General features: G+C 44.3%; 1 protein-coding gene and 1 long non-coding RNA gene across 3 annotated transcripts in view; both read left to right on the forward strand.

The window, feature by feature from the left end:
- Window positions 1-27,831, forward strand: part of TSPAN4 (tetraspanin 4) — a 453,873-nt gene that overhangs the window by 198,139 nt on the left and 227,903 nt on the right. The window lies entirely within an intron of this gene.
- On the forward strand, window positions 15,061-25,925 carry LOC142088054 (uncharacterized). Of its 2 annotated transcripts, none has more exons than XR_012675703.1 (3): window positions 15,061-15,509; window positions 21,855-21,933; window positions 24,653-25,925. It is a non-coding gene; the product is annotated as an uncharacterized LOC142088054 (long non-coding RNA). The 2 variants fall into 2 exon arrangements; XR_012675704.1 differs by lacking the exon at window positions 15,061-15,509 and adding an exon at window positions 20,528-20,826.

Genomic DNA, 27,831 nt, shown 5'->3' on the forward strand with positions numbered 1-27,831 from the left:
TATGAACCAGTGAGTTCAGCTGGGAGAATGGTGAATAATTTGCTATCTGGTGTTGGCAGACTTCAAGGGAGTTAAAAATTTATGGAGGTTATCTTGGCTCTTCACCTTCTGGTTTTCAACAAGTTTGAAGCTTACTGAGTAAGGTATTAAAAGCAGAAGGTATTATCAGCCTCAGGTTTGTATTAGTGTAGGGTTTTTTTTTCCCCTTTGAATTCTATTTGGTAGTATGCAAGGAGAACCTTAAATATTCTGTGAGAAAGGAATGGGGTTTATACCAGTCTTTTACACTTCCTCTTATTTATAGAATCATAGAATCATAGAATCATAAAGGTTGGAAAAGACCTCTAAGATCATCGAGTCCAACCGTCAGCCCAACACCCCCATGCCCACTACACCATGTCCCTAAGCGCCTCATCTACACGTCTTTTAAATACCTCCAGGGATGGGGACTCCACCACTTCCCTGGGCAGCCTGGTCCAAGGCCTGACCACTCTGTCAGTAAAGAAATTTCTCCTAATGTCCAATCTAAACCTCCCTTGGCACAACTTGAGGCCATTCCCTCTCGTCCCATCGCTGTTACTTGGCAGAAGAGACCAACCCCCACCTCGCTACAACCTCCTTTCAGGTAGTTGTAGAGCACAATGAGGTCTCCCCTCAGCCTCCTCTTCTCCAGGCTGAACACCCCCAGTTCCCTCAGCCGCTCCCCATCAGACTTGTGCTCCAGGCCCTTCACCAGCTTCGTTGCCCTCCTCTGGACACGCTCCAGCACCTCCATGTCCTTCTTGTGGTGAGGGGCCCAGAACTGAACACAGGATTCGAGGTGCGGCCTCACCAGTGCCCAGTACAGGGGCACGATCACCTCCCTGCTCCTGCTGGCCACACCAGTTCTGATACAGGCCAGGATGCCGTTGGCCTCCTTGGCCACCTGGGCACACTGCCGGCTCATGTTCAGCCGCTGTCGGCCAGCACCCCCAGGTCCTTTTCCTCCGGGCACTTTCCAGCCACTCTGCCCCAAGCCTGCAGCGTTGCCTGGGGTTGTTGTGGCCCAAGTGCAGGACCCGGCACTTGGCCTTGTTGAACCTCATACATTGGCCTCGGCTCATCGATCCAGCCTGTCCAGGTCCCTCTGCAGAGCCTTCCCAGCCTCCAGCAGATCAACACTCCCGCCCAGCTTGGTGTCATCTGCAGACTTACTGAGGGAGCCAATAATTTGAGGCACTGTCTGTTCTTGAACTGGTAATAATTTAGTGGGTAGGAAACATGTTCTTCCTAATTCTTAGGTGAAAAGTGATAGAAACTGTGAAGCTACTTGCACAGGGTTTTTGTTAGCTAGACTTACCCTCCTGGCTTTTTGTAGCTGATGGGGTTTCTGGTGTCTCACTGCAAATGAAAGAGACTTCTGGAGAGCCAGCTTGTGGCAGAAATAGCAGAAGGCTGTTCACTGAGAATAATCTCTCAGAGACATGAATTCACAGCAACAGCATTTCTTCTGCTTTGTTTCCCACAGCACTAGGCTAAAGTGGCTCAGCCTTCCGGACATGACAAGCTTGTATTGCTCCTTTATTTGTTTAACACCTTTTCTGAGCTTTAGATCGTTGATGTCAGATCTGGCCTGCTTGAGGTATGTTTCATGTTCTTCTACACACTCTAGTCATAGCTTTCTCATTCCCCAAAGGGTCTCCATGGCCCTTTCCTCACGCTCCCCCTACGCTTCCTTAATAGACTGTCTGTGAGAATGAAACGTAAAGGAGAGATTCCCAATACGAGCCTTGCTTAAAAGGGCCAGATCCTTCAGAGCTGCAGAATCAGCCTGCGTGACGCTAGAGGCACTCAGTTGTGAGTGATCTGAGAAATACTCCTGTAATTATTCTGTTACTTTTTCATAAATGGGGTATCTCCAGAATGCCAATTGCCACAGCTTTGGGTATATCTGGTCGAGAATTTGTCTTTAAGTTACATGTAGCGTTAAGGTTACCCTAGGTATACGTGTGTACTATAGGTTCCATTGCAGCTGCTCTTTGAAGGGACTTATAGGGGTTGCTGTCCCTAAAACTCACTGTGAAGCTTGGTAGGTTATGGCATCTCTGCTTAACGGGGATCGTAACTGTCTTCCTGTGAACTTGGCAGTCTCACCCTTTGCACGCTATTTCTTTCATCATCCTGAAAATGGCAGGGACCATTTTTTAATAGAAGATGTGATACTGTTGAGCTGTTAATTCTTACCTAAGCCTCCACATGCTTCCGCAGGTTAAGAACTAATAATTGACTGTTGTCGGTAGTTCTGTCAGTTTTGTATCATGCCTCTTGTGTTTTACCCACATATTTCTGAGAAATGCTTACAGTTATTTTTCATTGTCTAAGGCAATATATGAGCAAGTTAAGTCAGTGAGCCTGCTGGTTCTTAGGTATTTGGACCCCTTATGTATGTCCAGCTATGCACTTGCTTGTGGACTGTTCTCTGCCAAAGTGCTCGTATATTGTGTCGATTATCGTTGATTATGCAAAAATCCGATTAGTTCTTTTTTGTTGTTATCTATTCCTCCACAGTAAGACTAGATTGCATTTTAATTTCTGAAGTACGCTTGTAGATTCCTGTAGGTTCAAAACAGCACAGTTGTAAAAGTTTCTGGTGGTCAGTATTCTCTGTATAATCTTGAAAAGTTAGTTCAGGTGTCTAGCTCTGATTTGTTGCTAATTATTTATTACAGACAATTCCATATTTGGGGACGTTGGTTGATTAGAAGCTCAACATGAGCCGGCAATGTGCGCTCGCAGCCCCGAAGGCCAACCGTACCCTGGGCTGCATCACCAGCAGCGTGGCCAGCAGGTCGAGGGGGGGGATTCTGCCCCTCTGCTCTGCTCTGGTGAGACCCCCCTGCAGTGCTGCGTCCAGCTCTGGGGTCCTCAGCACAGGACAGACATGGACCTGTTGGAGCGGGTCCAGAGGAGGCCACGAAAATGATCAGGGGGATGGAACGCCTCTGCTGTGAAGAAAGGCTGAGGGAGTTGGGGTTGTTCAGCCTGGAGAAGAGAAGGGTTCGGGGAGACCTTACTGTGGCCTTCCAGTACCTGAAGGGGGGCTACAAGAAAGCTGGAGAGGGACTTTTTAAAAGGGCACGTAGTGATAGGACAAGGGGTGATGGCTTTAAACTGAAAGAGGGTAGAGTTAGATTAGATACGAGGAAGAAATTCTTCGCGATGAGGGTGGTGAGGCACTGGCACAGGTTGCCCAGAGAAGTTGTAGATGCCCCATCCCTGGCAGTGTTCAAGGTCAGGCTGGACGGGGCTTTGAGCAACCTGGTCTAGTGGAAGGTGTCCCTGCCCACGGCAGGGGGGTTGGAACCAGATCTTTAAGGTCCCTTCCAACCCAAACCATTCTAGGATTCTGTATTTCTGGATGTTCTATATAAAAAGCCATTGTTGTCTGTTTTGTGGGTTTTTTTGGGGGGTTGCCTTGGCCTTGTGGTTTTCCTTAAAACACGTAGTGATTTTGTTCAGCATGTAGTGATTTTTATTTGTGTCTGCAGTCTGTCAGTTAGCTGAAGATGTTATTACATATTTGTTAAATGCAGGCTGGGGTTGGCGGTGTACAAGACCAACCTTATAGACAGTCATTGCTCTGAGCTAATCTTATCTCCTGGAGCAAAGCATTTCTGAGGAATTTCTAATTTTGACAACCGGGATCAAATGTCTGACTTCTGAGGGCTGACAATAATGCCAGGGGCTGAGCCGCTTTGTCCTGTTGATAGCAACTGCGCAGTTTAAAAACCACACTAAATGCCAGGGAACCATGCATCTTAGCTGGGTAGGTTCGGGGGGGGGTGTGTGTTTAGGGTAAGGCATTAGCTTTAGAAGTCTTTGTGGGGCAGAAATGCTGCGGCTGCTCAGGGGTAAAAATAGTTCTGGGTTTTCAATGGCTGCATTCCATGGCTGGAGCCTGAAATCATGAATCAGGGCTCAGCTCTCGGTCTGTGCGAGACCAACTGCGAGAGCTCTGCAGGCAGACACAGGAGGGGAGCAGCTAGCTGAGATGAGTCCGAGCCCAGCACCGCTGATACTCTGGGAGGGACCTGTGTTGCTTGTACGCTCTCAGCAAGGTATCGTACATTAATATTTTGATTTCCAGTAGGAGTGTAGTTACTCGAGTGTGAATAATTAAAAATCTAGTGAACCGTGCGAAATTTCCCACTAAGCCAAAGATGACTTTTAAAAAATGTCTGTTCTGTGCGAATTCAGCTTCACAGAGACTTGTAGCTTCACACCTTGCAAGCCTCCGGAGACCTGGGACGGTATATTGTGATTGGAAGGGCGTGCTGCTCGTTCCCCCCGAACATTGTTTTGTGCGAGTCTTTGTCCTTGATTTTTGCAGGGCAGGTTTTTTTCCCAGAAATTTTCTAGCCTGGAAATTCCTGGGAATTTAGATACCTAAATAGTTAGTAGTCTTTCTAAGCCTTCCTGCAATAGTGCTTTTTAACAATGGTACCTAAAACATGGGTGCTTAACTCAAAGATCTCTCTAAAGCTTCAAACTCCGTCACTGTTGCGGCATGAGATCTATGCAGGTTTAAATCCCTTTTTGACAGAGTTCAGATGATTATTCTCAGTGGTTTAAAACGTGGCACAATTTCATGAAAGACTGAGTTTTGTACTTAGTCAGGACTTTTTGTTGAAAGTGTTGCTAGGACGCTACCAAAGTTTTTGTGACCAACATTACCTTTGAAAGCAGCAAACAAAAACCTTTTTGTGTGGGGTGGTGGTGGGTTTTTTTTTTTTGTCCCTGAGACATTTCAAATATGTATCCTCCAGGCCACTTCTAGTAGGACCTTGAGAAATTGATGTTCCTGGAGTTTTTGGCATGCCCTGTGAGTTGAATAACTGCGTGATCCTCCTTCCAGAGTGAGCTGCTAGATTTCGTGTTGCTAGAAGTACCCACGCCAGCTGCGTGTGCGGATTGTCTGTTCCACCGGTGCCCAGGGCACAACGCTGCAAATCCACCCACGGTAACCTCGCAGCCAGGCACGGCGTTCGAGTGCGTTCACCATTTCTAGGCCCTGGGATGCAGCCGCAGGCGCTTGTCTGGTGCTCTCGGCGTACCCACTCGTGCCAGCCTGCTCTGGGCTCCCCCTGCCCCGGGCACCTGCCTTTTGCTGTGCCGGCTCTTTCCACCTCGCAGGGGCACCTCCGGCTCTGCTGTCCCCAGGTACCGCTGGGTGGGCTTGTGTTGAAGAGCTTGATAGCTTAGCATGGCGCTGTGTGATCTTGCCTTAGCAAACCAACTGCCAAAGCTATTTCTGCTTCATTTTTTTTTTTCTCTTCTAGTGCGCTGGCACAGCTTACTTCCCTGAACGTTGCTGGTATTCAGAGTAGAGGATACTGTTTTCTCATGCAGCTCCCACATTGTGAAGCTGATCCGTAACAGATAACTGAAGTGAATTTGGGAAATCTCACATGGAAAAACAACTTTGTAAAGTGAGAAGCATATTGCTCTAAGATGAGGAGCAAAACTGTAGAAGTCAAAGTAGTTCCGTGCCGTAAGCTAAGTTAGTGAGGTGTTAAGTACAGTTATAGGATGATTAGCAAACATCAGGAATTTTAAAATCTGTATTGTTTTATTTTACTTGAGACGTCTTAGTGTGTAAGGCACTGAGCTTGGGTGCAGGACCTGGATTCTATTTCAGCCTTGCTGATGGAACTGAGTCACCTAATTTTCTTGCTTTTCAGTTCCCAACCTGCATAATGAGGATGATTTTACAATGCAGAGGTGTTATGGGAATAAAATCTATTTATCACGAATGTAAGTGCTAATGCCATCTTTACCCCTTCAGAGCTGCCGAATGAACTGCCAATGCACCACTCCTGGGAGGCCCTTTCCACTTCTGAAACAGGAGTTTTGTGTTCTTCTCGCTAATGCCATTTTACAGAGGGTGAATATGGACTGCAGGTAGTTTAAAGGATATTCCAAGAGTTGTATAAAGTCCGAGGACAAGAATAGATGCTGTAATCCTGCCTACCCGTGTCCTATGTGCTGGCCTCACTGTATGTTCCCCTTTTGGGAGGTTCAGTAAGAGTTAGAAGTATGTTGCAGGACATTAGGTTAGTCATCAGCACTGCACAAAAATAGTTGAACGGGTATTTTAAAGAAGTGACATGGCAAAACTGTTGGTGTAATTGTACCAATAGCAGAGCTGCCTAAAATAACAAGAACATGAGAAAGTCCTTTCTAACTGCAGCACCTCATCTAATACCATTTTCGCCTACTGTGGATAAAGCAACGAGAGGTATCTCAAATATTCAGTCAGTGGTCCCAGATATTATGCGGCCTTTGTGTTAGGAATTACAACACTTCAAACTATCTGCCAGAGTTGTCAGCTAAGGTGAATAACTGAAGATTTGGATGTTTGCCCAAGCTGCCCAGATTTAATTATCCTGTGAAACCTCATTAGAGATGAGCTGCACCTGTGATACTAAGAGGGAACTATTTTGAAGGTAGTTCAGACCCTGATTCATAGCTCAATTTAAAAAATACTCTTTTAGAATCTGAAAGTTTTTGCATCCCCATGTACTTTGTTACAAGTAGTGTTCAGTCCTAATCTGATTTTCTGAGGGGGCGGGAAATAGAGAAGATGCATTTGGTAGCCAAAATGATGTTGACAATTTGGAGATACAGCCTGAAAAAAATGGATAAATGCAATATATTTCACTTGAGAAGTAATCAACTGCCTAAGTACAAATAGGCCTATACGAGAAGATCTGGGGGGTGTTGTGGTTCACAAGGTGAATTTAAGTCAGGAATGCTGTGTTGCTTCAAAAAGGCAAAGCCATCTTGCAATGCAAAACCAGAACATATCGCCCATGAGACCTGTGAAATGACCCATCTCTTTGGCACTTAGTACAGTCTCAGCTGGGGTATAGCTCAGGCTTTGGGGGCTGCAGCTGAAAGATGTGGATCAACTGGACAATTTGATATGAGTGCAGTGAGAATGATCAAGGTAAAAATAAAATCTAAAGGGAAGATTGCATGAATTAGAGTGCTTTGGTAGAGAAGAGATGGCCAAAGATATTTAATAACATTTTGTAAATGTGTAAACGTCTGCTGGAAAGAGGAAGGGAAAAGCTCTTCTTTGTAGGCGTAGGGTGAGAAGTAATGGGCTTCAATCACAGAATAGAAGATTCAGGTTTGTTAATAGATGAAGTAAATGTCTGTCTGGGGTGACATAGATATGACCCGTTCTGCTGTCATCCATGTGGTCTTTTCAAGTCTCTCCCAATGCTATGATTCTATAATTCTGCATGATTATATGCTTTGAGTTGGAAACTAATGTCCTTAATCCTCTGCAGCAGACAACGTGCTCAGTGTCTCCCGGAGAACCTGTTCCTGCAAGCAGGGCTGATGCTATTACAGATCATAGTAGCTGGGCCGAGGGAAGGGGCTGGGCGGGTATGTAATCTTTTGGCAGTCATAAACAACACGGAGACGTGAGTCAGGAATGATTGGTTATTCTCAGTTTCTCATGGTACAAAAGCTGTAGTGCAACCACTTGAATTCTCAGGTGGTAAACGCAAAACAGGGAAGGACTTTAATTAACCCGAGGAACTTACTGCTGTTAGATGCATTGGGTGCCGAAAGCAATTAGACAATATTAGCCAGCAGATCTGTCAAAAACATTTAAACATAAATATACCAGTTCCAGCTTGGGAATTTCCCGAGACACATGTTGCTGGAGGCTGGGATTATATACCACGGAGGCTATCGCTATGTTTGTACCCTGTTCTTATACTCTTGGCTCTTGCAAGTGGTGTCTGTCAGAGTTTGAAGGGAGAGCTGGGTCCAAAATTTATTGAAGGAGGGTTTTCTCTTTCTCCAGTCTGCAGTGCACAGCCTGTGGAGGCATCCACATGCCTGATAATCAGCGCATTTAAAATAGCCTTCTGCCTGTCAGGATCTGAGAAGAGCCCTGACCAGCATGACTTCTGTTCCCATCTGAGAAATATTCTGTCAGCACTCCCACTTCAATCCGAGAAGTGCAGTGGAACAGCTGGGTTGGAGTGGGAAGAGGCAGGAAAAATTCAGTCCCAGGCATCGGGCATTCTCATGTCTTTGCTGGGAATTTCAGGGCATGTGCTTCCTAGATTATCTCCAGCTAGAACTGTGCTGTGCAGTATCAAGTCTTTGCCATTAAGGATAACTTAGGAAGCCCCATCATGAGAGACATTTCTGAGTATGAAGCTTGGCATGGCTTATAGGAGGAATCGCAAATAGCCAAGAGGTACGTGAGCAAGGTCAGACAAAAACTGCATAAATGCTATGTGTCAATTTTTTCTCTCGCAGAATTGCCCTGTCTTTAGCAGGATGGTATTATGAATGATCCTAAAATAATTTTTGTAGCTGACATGCTGCCATTCTGTTAGGATTTGTGTTGTGAGGTCACGACTACGTGGGATTGATATGCCAGGAGGTGGCATGCAAGCAGCAGATCTTGGTGCTTTTCTGCCTATAAACTTTCCTCTGCCAACACTAAAACCCTGTTTTGACAAGAGTAAGCTATGAGTTTTACCTGTGGGGCAAACAATTCAAAGTGTTGATAGAAGAGGATTGAGTACAATGGCAGAGGCTGTCTGGTAAAAGAACATAAGGCCAGGAAAGGCCATAACGAGAGCTAAGTGCCTCTGGTCATGTCCAGCTTGTTACAGAATAGGGTCTGATGGGTCAATGTGCTGGAGCACGTTGTTAGAGGGAATATTCCTGGCAGACAGTGTGCAGATTGATAATGAAATGGAAATCAGGCAGAATAATGTCCACAAGAGAAGTCTTCAGAGCAACAAAGTGCAAGCCATTTTGTACCCAATACGGTGTACACCGATAGAGACGAGTGTCTTCTAGTTCTAGAGCACAATGCCCTGATCAGTGAGCAAAAAGACTGGCGTTTACATTTGGAAGGGTATTGTGGTACCTAGCTCTTTTATTAGGAAGCTAAAAATACCTTTACAAGTCTGGAACAAAGCTATAGGCAAGAGTCCTTTGAGGGTTGGCTGCGTTGTAGGGCAGTTGTACTTGGCCTAGAGTAATGGTTGGAAAGCATTATTTCAAGTCGAAAAATTGTATACTTGTGAAATCCTCCTCAAAACTTTGTTAATGTTTTTCTAGGTATTGTCTCAAGATTCTCTGCTTGGTTTTTCTAATGTCAAACCTCTTAAGACAAAGCAAAAGAATCCCATAATCTATAGACCCTGAAAAAGATTCCTCAAATTAAAATTGAAAACAGAGAACATCACTTCAACATTTCTTCAGCAGATTTCACTGCAGATGATTCCCAAATCATTTTATAAGTCTTCCGAATTAAAAAGCAGCAACACTTTCAAAAGGGGCTGTACTTCGTAGACAAAAAATTACCACACCAGGCCAAAGCATTGACTCAACTAATCTGGACATTGGCCAATACTGCATAGCTTAGAAGTCCCTCATTTAGTGGTTGGTTTCTCTCATCTTTTAGAAATAAGTTTTAAATCCTATTTAACATAAGTGCGAATGTTGAGCCGTATAGAAGTCCAATTGTAGTGCACATCCTGCAGAGGTCTTGGACAGGAAGGCCCTTGGTTGTGATCGGGTGACGCAACTACAGCCAGAACTGATGTTGCACAAGAGGAATTTTTATCCTTTGCAGAACTTAGAGCAACCTGCGAGCTAATTTAAATTAATGCTTTCTGAATTAGTACCTGTAATGGGATCTCATCATAGACTACTTGACTCAACACAACTGAACAGCTCACCCTCCTGTGGCCGACCTGGGACCTGGCTCTCCTTGCCTATCCCTGCCCTCAGCAACCCCTGTCTCCATTTTGGACCATCTATACCAGAATGATGCTGTCTGGGACAGAATGTGCCTGGTGCTGGAAAATCCCCGATTTGTTTTGATAGTAGCTTTGCAGTTGCTTTGTGTATTCTGAACAGCCAAAGCAGTCAGATGAGGAATTGAATAACTGACCTTTTTTGTTGCTGTCGTGTGCCCGCCTTAAAAAAAAAATCACCCTGTAGGTTAATAAAATAAAAAAAAAAACAAAACAACAAAAAAAGCATTTTTATGCAGCACTTTTAACTCCCTTGACAGTCCTTCTGGAAGTGACAAATATGCCCTCAGGGTTTGCAATATATATTGGGTGTTGCATATACCTTATAATGAATATTCTAGTGGCTATTCTATTGTAGTTATTTCTGAAGTCCCAACCGGAATGGGAGATTTTTCTGCAGGATGTCGTACTCGGTGCACACTAATTCCTTCTGAACTTTTGATCTGCTTTGCTGAAATGGAATTTCCCTGAAGAAGAATTTGCCTTCCTGATAGTGAACTAATAATATGAATGTGTATGTGTTTCCATTTGAAAGGGTTGGTAGCCACAGAGCACAACTCAGTTGTAATAATACTCAAGTTATTATTGTGAAATACATGTCAGATTGTTTGTTTTCTTTGTTCCTGGAGCTGTATTTAATGATGTTTTAAATACAGCAAATTTCCACTCAAAATGAAGAACGGCTTCTCTCAGTGAAACATAAGGAAATTCTTCCTTATATTCTCTGTTTCATTACTAGGATTTCCGCAAAGTTTGTTTGGAGTTGTTTGTCCCCCAAAGCTATTTTATTGATGCCTACGCCAAAGCAAAAATCATTGGTCAGATGAGAGGAAAAATAGGTATTTGTACAGTGACATATCTGCAGCGATATCATCTGCTTTATGGAGAAATGCCTTTTAGTTCATCCTGTACATCTGTATCCTTAGCAGCAGGTGCCACTGCCAGACAATTCATCAAAGTTAATGTGATTGCCGAGAAATGCTAAAGCCTTTCTTTTTTATTGCTGTGGGAGGTGGTGTAAAGAACTGTGTACTCCGTGGGAGGGGGAAGAGGCTATGCTGACAAACAAGCTGGAAAGGTGGACTTCTCAACTCTGCTTTGTTGAGGATTAAGTGTAAAAACCACGGCTTGTGATGGGGAAGGGATGTGGGACACCTTGTCTCAGCAGGAGATGGGAGCACCCGTTCAGCGCAAAGGGGGCCGTCTGGTACTGGGGTGGAATACACTTGCAGGAAGGGCAGGGATGAGAAGTGAATAGGGAGTTTTTCCAGTTGAATCGCTGCCGACTTAGTCATGCCGTCAGCAGAGGCTGGACATGTGCATTCTTCCCTTGGCAGGAGGCTTTAAAAGCAGCGCACGCTGCTTCACAGATTGTACCGGGCAACTGCACCAGCCTACCCCACCAAGTTTTTGGCTTTACTACCCATAGCTGCTGATGCCTACTAACCGGGGAGCAGCAAGATTTGCTGAGATTTTATGTCTGTCTGAACTTTTGCCCCACGTTGACAAGACTGGTCTGGAGACTGGTGGAAACCATGAGTTTGCACGTGTGTAGCTGGATAGGAAGTAGCCAGGTTTGGGAGGAGGGAGCCTGGAGCTGTAGTAACCAAACCCCAGGAGCACGTGTGCTAGCGCTAAAATGACAGACGGCTAAGAAGGGATGTTCTGTGGCACAAGAGGGTGGAAACGTTAGCAGAGAGCTTATCTACAGGAAAAGAAAATGGTGCAAAGCAGACGACGATAGAATTAACAGCAACAAATTGCTAGCAATAGACATTATCATCAGCAGGCATGGAAATGAGGATGGAGCGTGCAAGTATGAATGCAGACAGTCCCTTTGGCTAGAAGTCTGCAACGCTGAAGACCCCGATAGACCCTAGTGCTAAGACAGACGCAAGTTTGGGAGCTGGGAGGCTGTGTCCTTCCCTCTCCACACGTAAGGAGCATCTGTGTTATGGAAGGGACAGCCGAGGTGCCTCTTCCTTACATTTTACGCGCAGAAAACAGCAGCAGTGAAACATCTGAGAAGTTGAGCATGAGCTAAACATACTTGGTGGCAGAATAGCGATGCTGGGTGGTTCGGAGAATGCCAAGCAGGGAACAGTTTAAGCCGGATAGTAGGACATAAGTGACCATGAAATGGTGAGGTCTCACAAGTGTTTCATGGGACAAAAAGCTCAGGCAGGTATACAGTAACACAATTAAGAGCTCAGGACCTGCACCATGATCATATTAGTAAACCACGTGATGATTAGATTGGCCTTCACAGAAAATACGTAAACAGTATCACCTTGCGATTCTGCCACTCTGTGCAAGGCCATAGATGAGTTAGGAATCAACTTAGTCTCAGGGCACCAGATTTAAATCCTATAACCCAGTTTAATTGCTGTTCATAGCCAAACTTCTTCTAAATTCTACAGTGATGCCAGTGCAATATTCTTTTCCTTGTCCTTTATATAACCTTTCCTGGTCCTACTTGAAATTGGGAAGTCTGGGTAATATCTATGGAAATTGTTTGGTTTATTGATTTTTTTCATGCCCTAAAGTGAAAAGGCTATCAGCACAATAACTTGGATTTATGAAACAAAGATTTGAATTCTAATTTGTTCAATATTTTAGAAAAGTTGTATTTTCATTTTCGTGGCCAAGTTCTGACTGCGTTTGACGCACAGGTTCCTCCCTAGAATAACCTTTGACTTCCTCATTTCTTTGTGCTTTTGAGTAGTTTGAGGTGGTTTGATGCTTACCTAAGTGATAATAGTCTTTGTTGTTTTTTCAGGAGAAAGTTTTGTTTCCTGAAGTGGCCTGAAGTAGGTGGGATTTTGGACCCAGGAGTCCAATCTCAAAATGTTGTTTTCCAAAAAGGACGTAAGTGAGAGAGTGCCTTCTTTTGGCAGAGGAGCAAGAAGTGACTAATCACCAGTTGCTGAAAGTGGAACATTATTTATGAAGGCTGCTTAGAGCTTCAAACACGTTGGTCTTGTGTTGAGTAGCATTTGTTTGTGCTTGTATATACCCTTCTTCCCCCAAGTTCTATAATGACTAGATTGAACTCGAAAAGGATCAGCGTCTTAATGTCTTTTCACGGAGTATCAAATGTTAGGGGTATCTCATTCAGGCAAGTAACAGCATTCTTCATGGTAAGTTCATCCACAAGGTAGGACAGGTTTTATCCATCCACAAGGTAGGACAGGTTTTATCCATCCACTGGTAGAATCTGACCTTTACAGAAGTTAATCTTTTCAAGTGTTTTATGTGTTACAAATTCTTCTTGAGATTCTCATTGGGTTTCAGTTTTTTTCCTACATTAGGTTGCATGTGGATACTGAGAGAGTTCGGGGAGCTTGCTTTTCCTTCTAAATGGAGTCTTACGGCCAAATAAAGTAGCGTAAACAATTTGAAATGCAGGAAGGAAAGTAGGGTTCGAAGATGGAAATTCAGTTCCCTGGTATAATTTAAATAAACAACTCAGCCCACAGAAAGTCCTGTAATCTAGTTCACATGAGCAGATGTTTGGCAGGATTCAGCGTGGTGGGTCTGCAGTCTCTGCTTATCACAGAACCAGGACTGCATGCATCACGGCCACGTGCGTCTCTTTTCCCTTCATCCCGGGGAAACTAATCTTGTCACGAAAAGGAGGTGGGAGGAGGAAATGTATCATTCCAACACAAGCTGCGTACAATGTTTGTTAGCGGAGGCTGGGCTGGGACATGCTTTGTGTCTTTCACACAACCTATTGCAGATACAAATTTCAATGTCTGGTCTTACTTTTATTGTAGATTTTTTTTTTTTTTTTTTTTAACGTGTATGAATTATAAAGCTATTTTCTTCAACAGACTTGTCACTAAGATGTTTGGCACTGCAGCACCTCTCCTTTGTGTGGCATATACAAGTGGCTCATTAACTGTCCAACTGTAATTTCTATTTTACATAGAATGTAAATGAAGAACAGGAGAGACATGTTGGCACCAGAATCTTCCTATAAAACCAAAAATTTACTTTAAGATGCCTAAAAGTACCATTAGATTTGGAAGCATTTCTCTTTTCCCCTAAGTGGCGAAAAATCTTCTTTGATTAAAGTTTCAACCATGCTAGTAATTTGGTGAGTGTTAGTATAAATAGTTTGGCAATTGTTATGCAATAGTCTACCCTGTTAACCTCCTTGGACTAAATGTTCAGTCCTTACTACCTGAGCTGTAAAAACCAGGAATTCACATGAAGTGTTGCAGTGGCTTTTGGTGGAGAAGTTTCCCACTTAGGATAACCTACAGAGAGTTTGTGGCCAGAGCAGCTCTCAGAATGGTGAGGGGCTGCGAATACAGGGTGGACAAGCAGAAGAGTTTTAATTTACGAAGGAAACTTGCATGGGCTCATCTTCTGCTGCAGTTAGGGGCTGAGGATCACGCAAGTTGTGGGTGTGTAGGGAAATCAGCGTAACAAAATTCAGTGGGAGATCTCACGGAAGTGGAAAGTAGTATTTATTCAAAAAATCTTTAAATAAGTTGATTTTACCTGCTGACGCTCATTTTGTCATAGATTTCATTCATCTGCATGCTTGTACCCACATGCCCACAAGGAGGAGGTGTACGTCCAAGTGGTCTGGCAAGGATCACTCGTGTGTGATGCAGAGGACACAGGGTGCCAGATGTCAAGTCTCTGGGGTTCTTCCTGATGTAACAGGCATGGTTTTGGACAGGTCTTTTCTGCCCTTTAGGATTCAGCAGCGGTTGCAGGGTGGTGCTTTGCTTGCTTACTCCATCTTCTATAAATCTTAGGCCAGGTTGCCACCCATTGCCTGTTTTCCTCGTGGACTAAGAAGGATAGGAGTGGTGGATGTGACACTGCCACAACCTTGGTGTGGTCTTCATTAGCAATACAGGCCCTCCTTTTAACCCTCTGTCCTTCCGTTTCTTCTGGTGCTTCTGGTGCTACCATTTCTGTTCAGACTGCATTTATGCCTGTTTTTGTATTTCTGTAACAAATCTCTCCAGGTGGAATTTTTAAGGGCACCCGTTGCTGTCCAAACTCTTTCTGCACTGAAGTTAGCAGTAAAAGTCTTGTGGAGTCAAAGAGAGAGAGTGAGTTGTGTCAGTGCTCAGTACTTTGGAAAATTAACTCTTAGAAATCCACTTGTATACCGTCTCTCCCCAAACCGGGGAGGCATCCCCAACTTCAAGTTTGGACTAGGTAGAATAATGTTATGACCCTGCTGTGGTTCTGGAAAGGTAGTGTTGCATGAGCACAGAGAAGCAGTTAGGCTTTTGTCTGAAACTGAAAATATGTTTTTGTGTGAGAGTGTTTCCACGTGGCACCCGTTTTCAGGTTTTTGTCACTTGAGAACAACTTTCTTTCTTCGTGCTTAGCAGAAAGATTTAGACCCCCAGAAAAGTGAACTTTGCTCTGGTGTTACTGTGCTGTCAGGGCTCATCACCAGATTGCTTATTCATCCAAGTTGTTCTGCATGGTTGCTACCGTTAGCTTTTGTACCCCTTGGCTAACCGCAGGAGATGACCTCACTTATCTGAAGATCCAGCGAATAACTGGAAGAGAAAGTACTTTGATGCAGGACAGCAATGCCGAGAAGAGCTGCTCGCATAGCTCGAGAAGAAGACTGTGGTTGCAAGAATCAGTTCAGTGAGACTCACTCACGCATACGGAAAAGAGGTACCGACCTTGGGCTTCTGGGAAATCTTCTGTACCACCCCCCTCTTCCTCCCCAGTTTAGTGTCTCTTGTGGTGCATTAGAGTTATTAACACTAAGTTTATCTGCACAGTATCGTTAGTAGTCTTCTGTGGAGAGTCCCTGGTGATCGTGTTGCATTAGTACTTCAGCTTTTGCACGGCATATGTGGGTTTCATGCGTTGGTGGCTTTTGTCACAAGAGTGCTTGGTTATTGAAGCTGTCGAATGAGCCTTCCTGCAGTGATTTAAATGCTTGATTAAAACTTGATTTGATTCCTCTATCTGACCTGAATATTCAGCAAAGAGTCCAAAACACCCCGGTGGACTGAGACGAGGGGAAATGGGAAGGGAGAAGCAGGGAATGAGGGTAGGGGCAGAAAGCAGCTGCTCAAACATTCTGCAACCACTTAGACCTACAATTTAAATTCAGTATCATTTCCAGGCTAAAAACAATCTTTTGCAAAATTCCTGACTTACGCTATGTGTTGTGGGTGGCTATGAAGAATACTGCCTTTTAAAGAGTTGGCAGTGGGGTTTGGCAGAGAGGAGGATGTAGAAGGCAAGTTGTTTTTGCATGCAAACCCGGTGTTGATGAGGTTTCTGTAACACAACTAGCGTGGAGAGGATTAAATAAGTATTTGAAATACCAACTTTGAGGTGGGGTGCTGCCCTGGACTACCTGATTTGGGGGGAACACGTCCATGATTCCTTTTTCTCCACAAGCTGAAGAAGAAGCCAGAGGCTGTGGAAAAGAGTGGAAAAGGAACTAAAAATGTTATGAGTGTTAGAAGGAAACTTCCTGCTCTTTAGCACAATATCCTTGAATATATAACCCAGTCTGGGAAGAAATTTAATTGATACTCAGGTGTCAACTGTCTGGGAAGCAGCAAATTTCCGAAGTACTGAGGAACAGTTTGGGCCTTAGCCTGTGGCGGGATGGGTGTGAGGACTCTGGCAAGCTCTAGTGAGTTGTTTTAACATCAGCAAGGAAAATCCCAAAGCCCACAGAGCAGGTATCAATGAGCTCCTGCGTGAAATTTCACCCATGGTTGATTATGTGCTTGCAGCTGTCTGGCTTTTTCACCCTACTGCACCCTCTCCAGATGTTTTCCTGGGGCTCAGGGTGCAGCACCAAAGAAAAACACCACTAGAAGGTCACACAGCAGTATTTAATAAACCACTTCTGGGGGTGGTGGACAGCAATGAGATCTTATGACACGGTTAGTAATGAGCCTGGAGCATAATGACCAAGCCACTGTGCTGTCAGCTCTTCGGGGGTCCTGGGAGCAATCCTGGTAATTGGTTGTGCTTCGTCAGGTCCTTACAGAGTCTGACCTAAGTTGGTCTGCCCTCTTTGCGCGAACTGGAACATCTCAGTCAGCAGTACCAAGGAGCTCCGGTTTCCTTGGGAACTTAGCGCTAGGTCTTATTTACAACGTGGGATGGATGCTTGGAGCAGCAGGGTAGGGAGAGCGTGTTATCCGACCGCCCGGCGCCTTGTATCTCGGAGTTGCCAGCACTTGGGAGTGCATCACTGAGCGCTGATGGCAGGGACAAGCCAAAAGGCCATTTTCTTAACTCCTGCTGTTCCCCTCCTGCATCCCCCTCCGTGTCCGTCGTGTGGCGAGGCTGGCAGATGGGCCGCCCCGAGGTGACACGCGCTCACCTGCAGGGAAGAGAAGCTCCTGTGGCAAGTCCCCGGTGAAAGTGCTGCTGCTGGCAGGCAGGCAGCTCTGTCGCTTGGCAGCGGGCCTCAGAGAGAAGATTACCTTGTCCTTGTTCCTAGTCCTGTTTGCCAGGTTCCCTTCTGATGGCCAGGCTGGTAATGCATGGGGGAGATAGCCCCGGTTCAGTGAGCAGCAATTCAGTCTGTCATCAAACAGAAATACTTGGGCAGAATTAATAAGGCCGTGTGCTAAGCTAATTTGGTACGGGGCTGGTGGGCGTGGTTCTTTGGTACAAGTACTTTTTTGTTTGTCTTTCTGCAGAGAGGACTGAAATCTTCCATCGCAGTCTCCCTCTGTCCCTTACAGGCCTGTCCACAACGAGGAGGTCCCCTCCTCGCTCTTTACCTCCAAACTAAGCTGCTGCCTCTGTCTCTCTCCCACAGCTCCCCAGCAGCAGCGGGTTTGTTCCCGCTTCCCCAGCACTCCCTCACCAGCTCTGCAGACCGGGAGACGCGTTTGTGCTCTCATTCTCCGTGGCTTGCTGCGTTCCCCGACACTTCAGGTTGTTCTGCCAGTCCAGTCCCGTCCCTCCCAAGCCCTGACCTCCCCCAAAAGAAATACATACGTCATTCCTTCAGAGTGATGTTCCTTTGTGAAATTTGGCTGCTTTCTCTGTTGAAAAACAGGATATATCTTTCCTATTTTGATTTTTGTCTTCTCAGTTTTCCCACCTTCCTAGCTGTTGCTAGGGGCTTTGACCGTGCCTGAGTGTGACTCCTAATCCCAGGGGGCATAGTTGGTTGAGATCCAGGTCACGAATAACACTTGTGTTCACAGGATCGTGTCTAAATAACCTTCAGTGCAGATTCCTGCCATATTGCTTAGTATGCAAGAAAGATTTACCGTGCCCTGCACAGGTATTGAGACTTCATTATATCTGGGAACCAAGATGTCCCTGGACTTCACTCAGGACTGTAGCGACAAAGGATCTCTTAACCCACTTTACCAGGCAGGGGTTCCCATGCATACTTGCAAGCATTGCATACCACCAATTTTTTTTAATTTTCCTATGACAGAGCAGACCTCATGTCTTTATTAATTCTTGAATTACTTTCTTGTCTATCTTCTTGTCTACAGCAGATACAACCGGTGATGCACACACGTGTGGGTATATCCACCTAAAGCATTTGTACTCTCTGGCCAGAGTATCTAGCTGTGAAATCACTGGATGCATTATTTGGTGCAAGGGCCATAAGAAGAACTTACCATGCTACTAATGTGTTTGGGATTTACTAAGCAGTAAGTGCAGCACACCTTTTTGTCTATTGGCCACCTTAAGTGAGCTTCGGAAACCAATGTTTTCTCCAGCGTTTCAATTTAAGATACGAGTTAGCTGGTTTGATGTTATGAAGTCGTCACTCTTCCCTCACCCTCTGCTTTAGGTACAAAGCAGCAAATGAAGGGATAAAACTGGACGCGGAGGAACGTGAAGCGATTATGCATGGGGCATGATAGTCAGCAGCAGGGTTCAACAAGGAGAGAGGTTTAGAGCATCACAGCTGCTGGATGCATCTTTCTGACGCCCAAACCTGGGTGGAAGTCTCTCTGTGCACTCTAAAGACTTGCTGTTGCTGAACTTCAGGAAGGCATGATGTTCACAAACTATTTATTTATATGCACATACCAGGCATATAGAGGAGATGAAATTGCTAATTGAGTGTGGCTGTGTCAAAGCAGATCTCGCTTTGTACTTCTTTATGCTTTGGCAGCCTAATAGTGGGGTTTGTTTTGTTGCTGTTGTGTTTTTCTGTAGCCATTTGTTGCTGAGTTGTGATTTCCACGTATCTGTCACAGCAGAATGCTCAGATGCACAAGGGCCAGGATTTTCACTCAAAAATCTCACCTAGGAGACAATAACCCAAGCACAGAGCAAGGGTCCTAGGCAGTCACAATTCTCCTTGTTATAATCTGCTCTGGCCAATAATTTTCTATTTTGGCGCAAAAACAAATACAGAAGACCAGCCAGATTCCTTTTATAAGGCATTGGCTCTATTTGGCATGTTTTAATATGCAGCGATAATGGTGACTGCTCAGAGCTGTGCTGGCTGGCCTCTGCAGTGTGCCGTTCTGTTCCACTGCAGCGGACACTGAGGTAGTTTTGCTGCTGTCCATTTGGTTAGGGTCTGCCTAGAACATCCCAGACCATTGGGGTTCTTAGCGTAAAGAAATCAGGCATTTTCACCTTTGTGAAAAATAGTTTGCTTTCTCCTTTACTAACTTGCCGCTGTCTGCTTTCCCATGCAGCTACTGCTTACTTGCTGTCACTGTTCAGCTCAGCCAGGGTGACGTTGTCCTATTGTTTTGACAATGACCTTAATCTATTTGTGCAGTTCAAAGTAAAGGCTGTGTGGCCAGAGATGGAAATGCATGGGCTTAGGCAGCTTATAATGAAATACAGAGTCTTTTACTTCAGCTGCTTTGAAGCCACTGCAAATCAGTTGTTGGATTTGATGTGTCTTCGGGGATGTGAAATGAATTTAGTGGCTTCTAGCTGGTTGTAGTGAATCAGGTGTTCACCTCATGAAATGCTCCGATATAATCAAGCTTCGTGGGTTGCAGGCTTAGCAGGTATGCCAGTGGCTATATCAAACTGGATGTAGCTTACTCTACCAACAGGGATTTTGATAAACCAAGTTGGAGGCAATTTAACAAGACAGATCATTGAGTAGGAGCTTCCTACCATGGTTGCCTGTACTGTATGGGTTGTAGACACAGAGGATAGTAGGACTTTGAGTAAATGGCACTGCAGAGCTGAGTTAGGTGGTAGGATCAATAATTTCCTGTTAGCCGGTGTCTCTTAGGGCCGCTGGAGTGGGGGAACTGCCTCGGTACAATGTTAGCATTGTGAAAAAATCAAAGTCTGGGCTATCAATCTGGTGCCTTTCAATAGCAATAGATTCAAAGTAGCTGCACAGAAGAGCCGATAGCAAGTTACTTAAGAGAAAGCAAACTATTTCTGATGAATTTGAAAACGTCCTTGCTAAGGAATGGGAACACGTCATCTGGCTGAAGCGCCTTCCCAGAAAAACTTGTCCCCCCTGGGAGCACTGGCAGGGGGGAAGTGGCTCAAACCCTCCCTTCATGCCACGTACCATCAGAAATGTCTGCTGCGAGGACGAGACTGGAGCAAGGCACATTGCCTATGTTACGTTGGTTTTTAGATCAGTAGTGGCTCTACAACATAGCCAGTTGCGTTATACTTTGGAACGTGCTTTTGTGGAGATCCTAGGACTCTGTTTGGCTTCTTAAATGGAAGTAGCTGTGCACCAAGTATTAACACCAGAAAACTCTTGCCACAGTCAGTGGATGCACACCCTTGTATTTCACCCTTGCGTGGCAAATTTGCTTCCTTACTTAATGCCAGAAGTCAGAAACAGCACCACGTTCCTTTCCTTTTGCCTTTCCTTTTGCGCAGCATCTGTTTCCAGAAGTCATGCATTCCCCCTGATTTACATTGTGTAATCAGTGAGGATGCGGTGGATGCATATACTGTGAACAAGACGATCTTTATTGCAATCACTTTTCTGACTGCAAGCCTCAGCTTTCAAGGCAATTAAAAGATAAGCTCACAGGTATGTAAAACTGCCTCCTGCTTGATACAGTGGTAGTGTTTACTTAGGCTGTTTTCTGTTATTCTCTGCTGCCATCAAAGCATTTCCTGCTAGTCACCACAAACTTAGCTGTGTAAATTCCCCTCCTCCTTCCATTGATGGGAGTCTAAGCCAAATCAAGAGGGATATTCAAGTTCTCTCTATGGATTAATGAGAGTTGAGCGTCCTGTGGTGGAAACAGTTCCTGTGTTACAGGAAAAATACTAAAAATGAGGAGTTGTTTATCTGCTATGGAGCTTTTCAATATCAATGCAGCAGTAGAGGGAAGAGCGTCGTCATATGGGAGATACCATCAGTATGTTTTGGATGAAATATAAATGCAACTTTAGCAAGCCGAAAAGGTAAGCTGTTGTTGAACTGTCCAGTCTGTGTTCTTCGTGGATCTAGACTTATGACGAAGCGATGAACAATAAAATGTGTGTTTACCTAATGAATAAGAAATGCTGCTGAGACACGGGGGACCGACTCCAATCCTATCTTTCTCACTGCTCTGCTGTGTAATCTTTCCTTATTTGTGCTTCAGTGCCTTTATTTGTCAGATGGCAATAACAATAATAATCTCCGTTTTAAAGCTTGTTGGGCTATGCCAGTGAAGAGCATACATAGGATCTGGACACAAACGTTTTTTAATTTTCTTCACCACAGGCCAGGAGTGAGAGAAGGGAAGATGTAGTTGCTACCTGAAAGATGAGCATCAGGGTCTTTAAATGCCTTCTGAAGTATTTTAGAGCTGCCCTGTCCGTCGCGCTTTTTCGAGAGCTTGAAGTTAGATAAGGTATCAATTTGTATTGTGCTACTGTGATATTTCCCCAGAAGATTTCAGTGCTTTGTAAGCAACTGTCATTATGATTTTAGGCCCCCAGTCAGTCGCACCTGATGGCCTTTTGTGTTTTGAATCACTTTATTCTCATGAAGTGGAAGAGGGGAGTTTGTGATGAAACGTTCTCTCTCTTCCATTTCTTATGGTCACTGTGTCTGGTCTTTTACAGATGCTTCAGGAGTGGAAATGACGGAAAAATCCTGTGATATTTGTATGCTCTTCTCCCCTACAACTCTCTCTGATCTATGGTGGTATTACTTCTTTGCTCTTTATAGGTCATACTTTTGCAGAGCTATCAGTGCACAATACTTCTAACTTTGTCAGTTTGTACTTTATATACATCTCAGGTCAACTAAAGTACATCCATTTGTAATGTGATTGATAGTCCTTTGGGCCTGGCCTCTCATCCTACATTCTGGGTGTTCAGCTTTTCCACCATATATCTTCTTTTTTAACATAACTGTGTAAATAGCCTGTGCCTGTGTGGCCATACTTAAACTCTCTATGTCCCTTCTGTGACAAGCCACTTATAATTTGTAACCACGTTTTCGTGAATTTTTTGTAAAAAGTCTCCGTATACTCTTCCCCTACTGCTTAGGTCTGCCAAAGTATCTCTTGTTGTCTGTCAGGTGACTTACTCGCAGTAAAAATATATTCCTCATTTAATGTTTGGAATGCAATCTGAGACAGAGTAGGTCCATCTTCCGTCTCTCAGGCAGCCTGTTGTCTTTTCACGCTCTTCTTCCAAAACACCGCGATTCTTGTGGTGTTTCACCTCCTGCCTTCCTCTCGATATACAGCCTCTTTGAGTTCTATCACTGCGTTACACAGCCCTAACTTTCCTGTAAATCATGGAATCGGAGAATAATTCATGTTGGAAGTGACATCTGGAGCTCATCTGGTCTGATCCCTTGTGCCAAGCAGGGCCAGCTTTGAAGTTATATTGAGTTGGTCACTTGGGGCCTTTTTAAATCTTAAGTTTTGTCTTCATCTCCGAAGATGGAGATTCCCCGCGTCTCGGACCCCCTGTTCCGATGTTGGACAACCTCGCAGTGATTCCTCCTTTCCCCCTCCCCCCGACATCTCGTGAGAATTTCCCTTATTACAAATTGTGGCCATTGCCTCTCCTCCTGCTACCGTGCAGCTCTGGAGAGACCCTGGCTTCATCTTCTGTATACCTTCCCTTTATGTAGTCGAAGCAGCCACACCATCCCTTAACCCTCTGTTGAGACTGCTTGAGCCCCGTTCTCAGCCTTTCCTTTGTCACATGCTTCAGCTTCTTAATCATCCTGGGGCCCCTCCGTTAGTCTTGCTCTAGCGTGTCCATGTCTGCCTTGAACTGGGGAGCCCTGAACTGGCCCCACTACTGCAGACACAGTCTTGCAAGTGCTGAGCGGGGCAAGCTAATCGCTTCCATTGACCTTCTGGCTTCCTTTCTTTTCCTACAGCCCTGTACACAGCTGATCTTCACCCTTGAGGGCAACTGCTGATTTGTTTTTAATTTGTTGGCCACCAGAACCCCAGGTCCTTCTCCACAAAGCCGTTTTCCAGCCAGTTGGCTGGAAAATAATTTACTGTGGTAAATTATACAGAATATAATAGGATGGTATTATATGTTTATGGTCTTAACTGTGTTTCAGGGTTTTGAACTTTGTTTTCAAGGGATTAGTATTATTCTCCCATATTCCTTTTTTCAGTATTTTCTTTACATCTTCATTTTTAACCTAAGGCTTAGTAAATACTTGTAATATCCAGAGCAGTTGTTATCCTCTTACAAATTATCTTAGAGTCTTTATTTTCCAGGCACTACTAATCATTCTGCAAAGCTTAGTGTCAGGAAATACCTAACTAATGCTTCTCAATATTTGGAGCCCAACGTGAGACAACTTACCAGGGCCTGTTTTTCAGAATATGTAAAAATGTCCTCAAGATACAGCATTGAATCTTAGTGTCAGGTTTTATTGGAGTTGTTTTTCCTCCTTCTGTTATCACTGCAGAACAAATGGAACTAGAAGAGTGAGCTATATTTTGTGGTTCATTTGTGGTATAACTTGTGGCTTATTTCCTAAATTTTAATCTGCTATTTCTGAGCAAGTCCCTTGAAATCTGTTAGCAAGAAGAAAAGAACCCAGCTGGAGTTCTGGGATTCCCACAGTGAATTTAAAGGATTTGGGGAGTAAGATTTTCTTTCTTGCAAATTGAGGCTATTTGATTTGAAATTCCGTGAAGAGCACCAGCAAGAGAATACCATGGTGCTGCTTTAGAACCAGCTTTTGGATGAAAAGGCTTTAAGCAAACGTTTTCTGAGGGGTTTGGTCTGAACTCTTCTTTTGAAATGACTTTTCAGTGCTCCAGTTCTCGGTTCAGGCTCTCCCTGTGCTGCTTGTGGAGATGTACAGCTTGGAAAGCTTCAGGTATCACCGTGCTGGGAGGAAGACTTGACAACGCAGCAACTTTGCCTCTAAGTAGAAAACACTATTTTGCAGGCTTTCTTAGAGAATGTTATTATTCTGCTTTACCGCTGGCGTATTTACTGACCAGGAATGTATTTTGTAAGTGTCGAAACGAAGGCATGCTGCTGTTCTTATGTTGAAGTGCCAGCTCTTCCTCTCCTGCCATCCCTTGCATCCTGATATTTTCCATGTCAAAAACCAAATGTCTTTCTAGTGTCGCGCTAATGATTATGGGTCCCATTTGACCAGAATGTGAAATTTCCCCTCTGGAAGCAAGGTACCCTGCAGGTTTCTAGATCAGACAGAATTATTTCCCTATCCCATCCAAAAAGCACTTAAATGCAAATATGGCAAAGGATGACAAAATTAAAATCTGTCATCCATACAGATGCCAAACTAGTGCAAAATCAAAAAGGTAACCCAGTAGTCAATGTATTCCACATGAGCAACAATAATCACTAGGCTGAAACAGCTTTTCATGGATGACCTGAGCTTTTTTTTTTTTGTTAAACAGCATTCCCTGCACTACGGATCAACTGCAAGAACAGAAGTCACAGTCTGCAAAGATATAGTTGGTTCCTAGTCCTAAAGCAGCGTCAGGCTGAGGTGATCTGTCATCAGGAGAGTCACTCGTGTCATGATACATTACACGAGCAGGGCTTTTATGGCTGTATCCATGTTGCTAAACATGGGACACAGCTTTACTGTTAGAACCCTCTTTTCTGGGTTAACTTAAGCTGACTTCTGCGTGCGCTAAAAGCCCAACCAAGTTTAGCAGAGCTGCAGTGATGACAAATTATGGAAATGAAATTTGCTAGCCTAGAGACAGTTATAAAAAAAAAATGGCATGTTAACAGCCCTGTTCCACTAAGGGCTGTGTCCATCATGGATAGCCCCGAACTACTTTACTCCATCACCCACCTACGTAGGTAGAGTTATTAAAAGCCTTGTTTAGTCGTGCAATCACTGAATATGTATTTTAGTTAATCAGATATGATTTAACAGCTTTGGTTGTCTGATTGATAAGGCTTTTTTACAGGTTCATCAAAGATTTCTTAAACACAATAAATGCTGTCCTATTAAACGTTACTTCAGAGGTACAACACCAAGAGAGGCGCCTCTTTTCCTGACTAAATAGAAGATGGCAGAAATGTCATTATTGAAGTTCACTGCTGGGTGGGAGAGAGCTGGAGCTCTGTCTCTATTTGCCTGCAAAGAGCAGAGAAAGTAAGGTGAAGCTAATAGGCAAAGACTGATTAAAATTTATTCCTGCCTGAAAGCAAAAGCGTGTCCCTAGCGAGACATCGTCCTGAAGTCCCGTGGTGTTTCAGTGAAGGGAGCACGGAGGAGCACACTGCCAACAAGAGGAGCCTGAACCACAGGGTGTAGTTGCTTATTCTTTGTCCTAAACGAGACCGGTGCCATGTCCGTCCTCTTCAATTCATGAGTGCAATGACCATTTCTTCATGAAGCAGGTTTCGATGTTTTTAGCTAGTGGTATTTTATTACATGGTCCCTTTTTGTGCACAATGTGAGAGGCAGGAGTGTTCCTTCTCTTCTCCCAGCAGCACTTGTTAACAAATGTGCTTGAAATGCTTTCATCCCTTAGAGTGCTTCATGGAAAATAGGTTGCTTTGTCGGGTCTGTGCCTTCAACAGCTATCCCTGTGAGTGAGCTCTGCCAGGCAAACACATAACCTTCTCTTTCAAGAAGTCAGCGATCGCTCCAGGATATGTATTGCCAATCTGTATTAGTAATTGTTGGTCTCTTCTGATACAATGGCTTAGTTGTTAACATGGAATTAAAACACAACTTTAAAATATCATCAGACACAATGTCCTCACGTAACTGAAAGGTAATAGTAAAGGAATAGTAATTCACAGTCAGAATATCAAGGAACTGGAACCTGGCTTTCTTCTCTACCAGTTCCTAATGACTTTTTCAAGTTCCTAGTGGATGGTTAAGGGGGATGTTGGAAATCAGGTGGTCATTCCATCTCCAGTTGGAAATCCACTAGATCCAGGTTATTTTGGGCAAAATGGGAAAATAATTCAGAAAATGCCTAGCACTTTGTACGTGCTGTTACAGCTGTAGCCCTGTACTGCATCCAGCGCTGGGGGTCTGGTGTGTGTGGGGGGGGACAGCCTTGGTTGCTGTGGCTGTGTGACTGTGACCGTGTGGTAGCTATGGCACTCACGGTGATGGCTGTCACTGTGACGGCTGTGCCGTGTATCGTCAGCCAGCGCATCGCTGGGGGTGAAAACTCGGCCAAGCAGTCCGCTCCTGGATCCCGCGGCAGGAGGATGGCTGCGTTCCTACCGCCCTACTACTCGGTGGGAAGGTAAGAAAAACTTCCCAGCAGCTTCCTGAAAAGCAACTGGTCAAAATAATGAGGGTGATGATCCCTAGAAGTTAGTGGATTTGAAAAATTTTTCAGACGTACTTTCCAACTAAGAGACAATCTGCCCATGATGTTTACTTGGGTTTCTGTGGTGCTTGGTTAAAAGTAAGCAAACTTGGGCATTAAAGCAAAGCTGGAAGAGGGTAAATGTATTAGGGTAAAGGTAAACCCAGGATATCTTTAAATTATAAACCTTCAGAATTAGTTTTCTGAAAGGCGAGTGAGCAAGAGGGTGAAATTCTTAGTAATACTGACAGGTGCCAGCAGAGGGCATTTGGAAACTTGGCTCTTCTGCTCTTTTATCTTCCTACAGATCAGAGCCCCTGTGCGATTTCTGTGGGAGGCTGATGGCCTGCAGTGCTGGTGGCTTCTCTGTTGGTACAAGCCTATGGCGAAGACAAAACTTAAGGGGTTTGTTTTTTTTTTTTTAGTTGATGTACAGAATATCTGAGTATTTCTGAGTAATTTCCAAGTTAGCGGAAGTATTGAGCCAGAAAGCTCTGGCTTCTATCAGGAGGCAGTATTTGGGTGTGAGGTGGATAAAAGGCCAGGAGGAGGGAAGTGAAGAAACAGCGTATTCTCTTTGTTTTTTCCAGGTGTTGTTATGTGTAAATTATCAATCTAAAGTGGAACCTGATTGCTTGATAGGAATTACCATATTTAGATATTAATTACGCCTCCTCTACCCTACCCGGCACAAAACTCTCAGCAGTGACCATTTTAGCCCAATAACTTTGTCTTGAGTACCAAGAAAATTGCAGATGTAGGCATAGTAAAAAAAGACCAAATCGCGACTTTTTGTATTCATGACCAAAAATCCAGTTGCATTTCTGTTGATCTGGGCTTTTTGCATGGGGGTATGTAACATGGTGCAGTACAGAACAGGTCTCTCACCAGCAGTACATTTAGAGAGAGCTGTTACTAAAGCCCAGATCAGTGAGTAAATGTGCAAAGGCATTAAAGCATAAGAGCATTTAATAATAATGCTTTTCTGTTCTGGGGCTTTCGATCAAGTGATTTCTGTCCGTCAGCTTTGATTCAGGCTCTGGCAGCATCTTTTTTGAAGAGATTTTCACTGGACTTTTTAAAAGACAGTCTCAAGGCATCTAGTAAATGAGGACAGGATTGAACCTTGAGTTTGGCCCCTTCTGTTTCAGTTCTACAGATTGAGGTCTGAAGAGATGGAAACAGATCTATTTTAGGTCTTAAACCCATATACGCATAGGAAAATTTCACTGCATTTTGCATAAAGCCTTCAGTAAAGCATGTAGCAGAAGTGGCAGTGGGACTCA

This window comes from Calonectris borealis, chromosome 14 (assembly GCF_964195595.1).
Source record: "Calonectris borealis chromosome 14, bCalBor7.hap1.2, whole genome shotgun sequence".
NCBI lineage: Eukaryota > Metazoa > Chordata > Aves > Procellariiformes > Procellariidae > Calonectris > Calonectris borealis.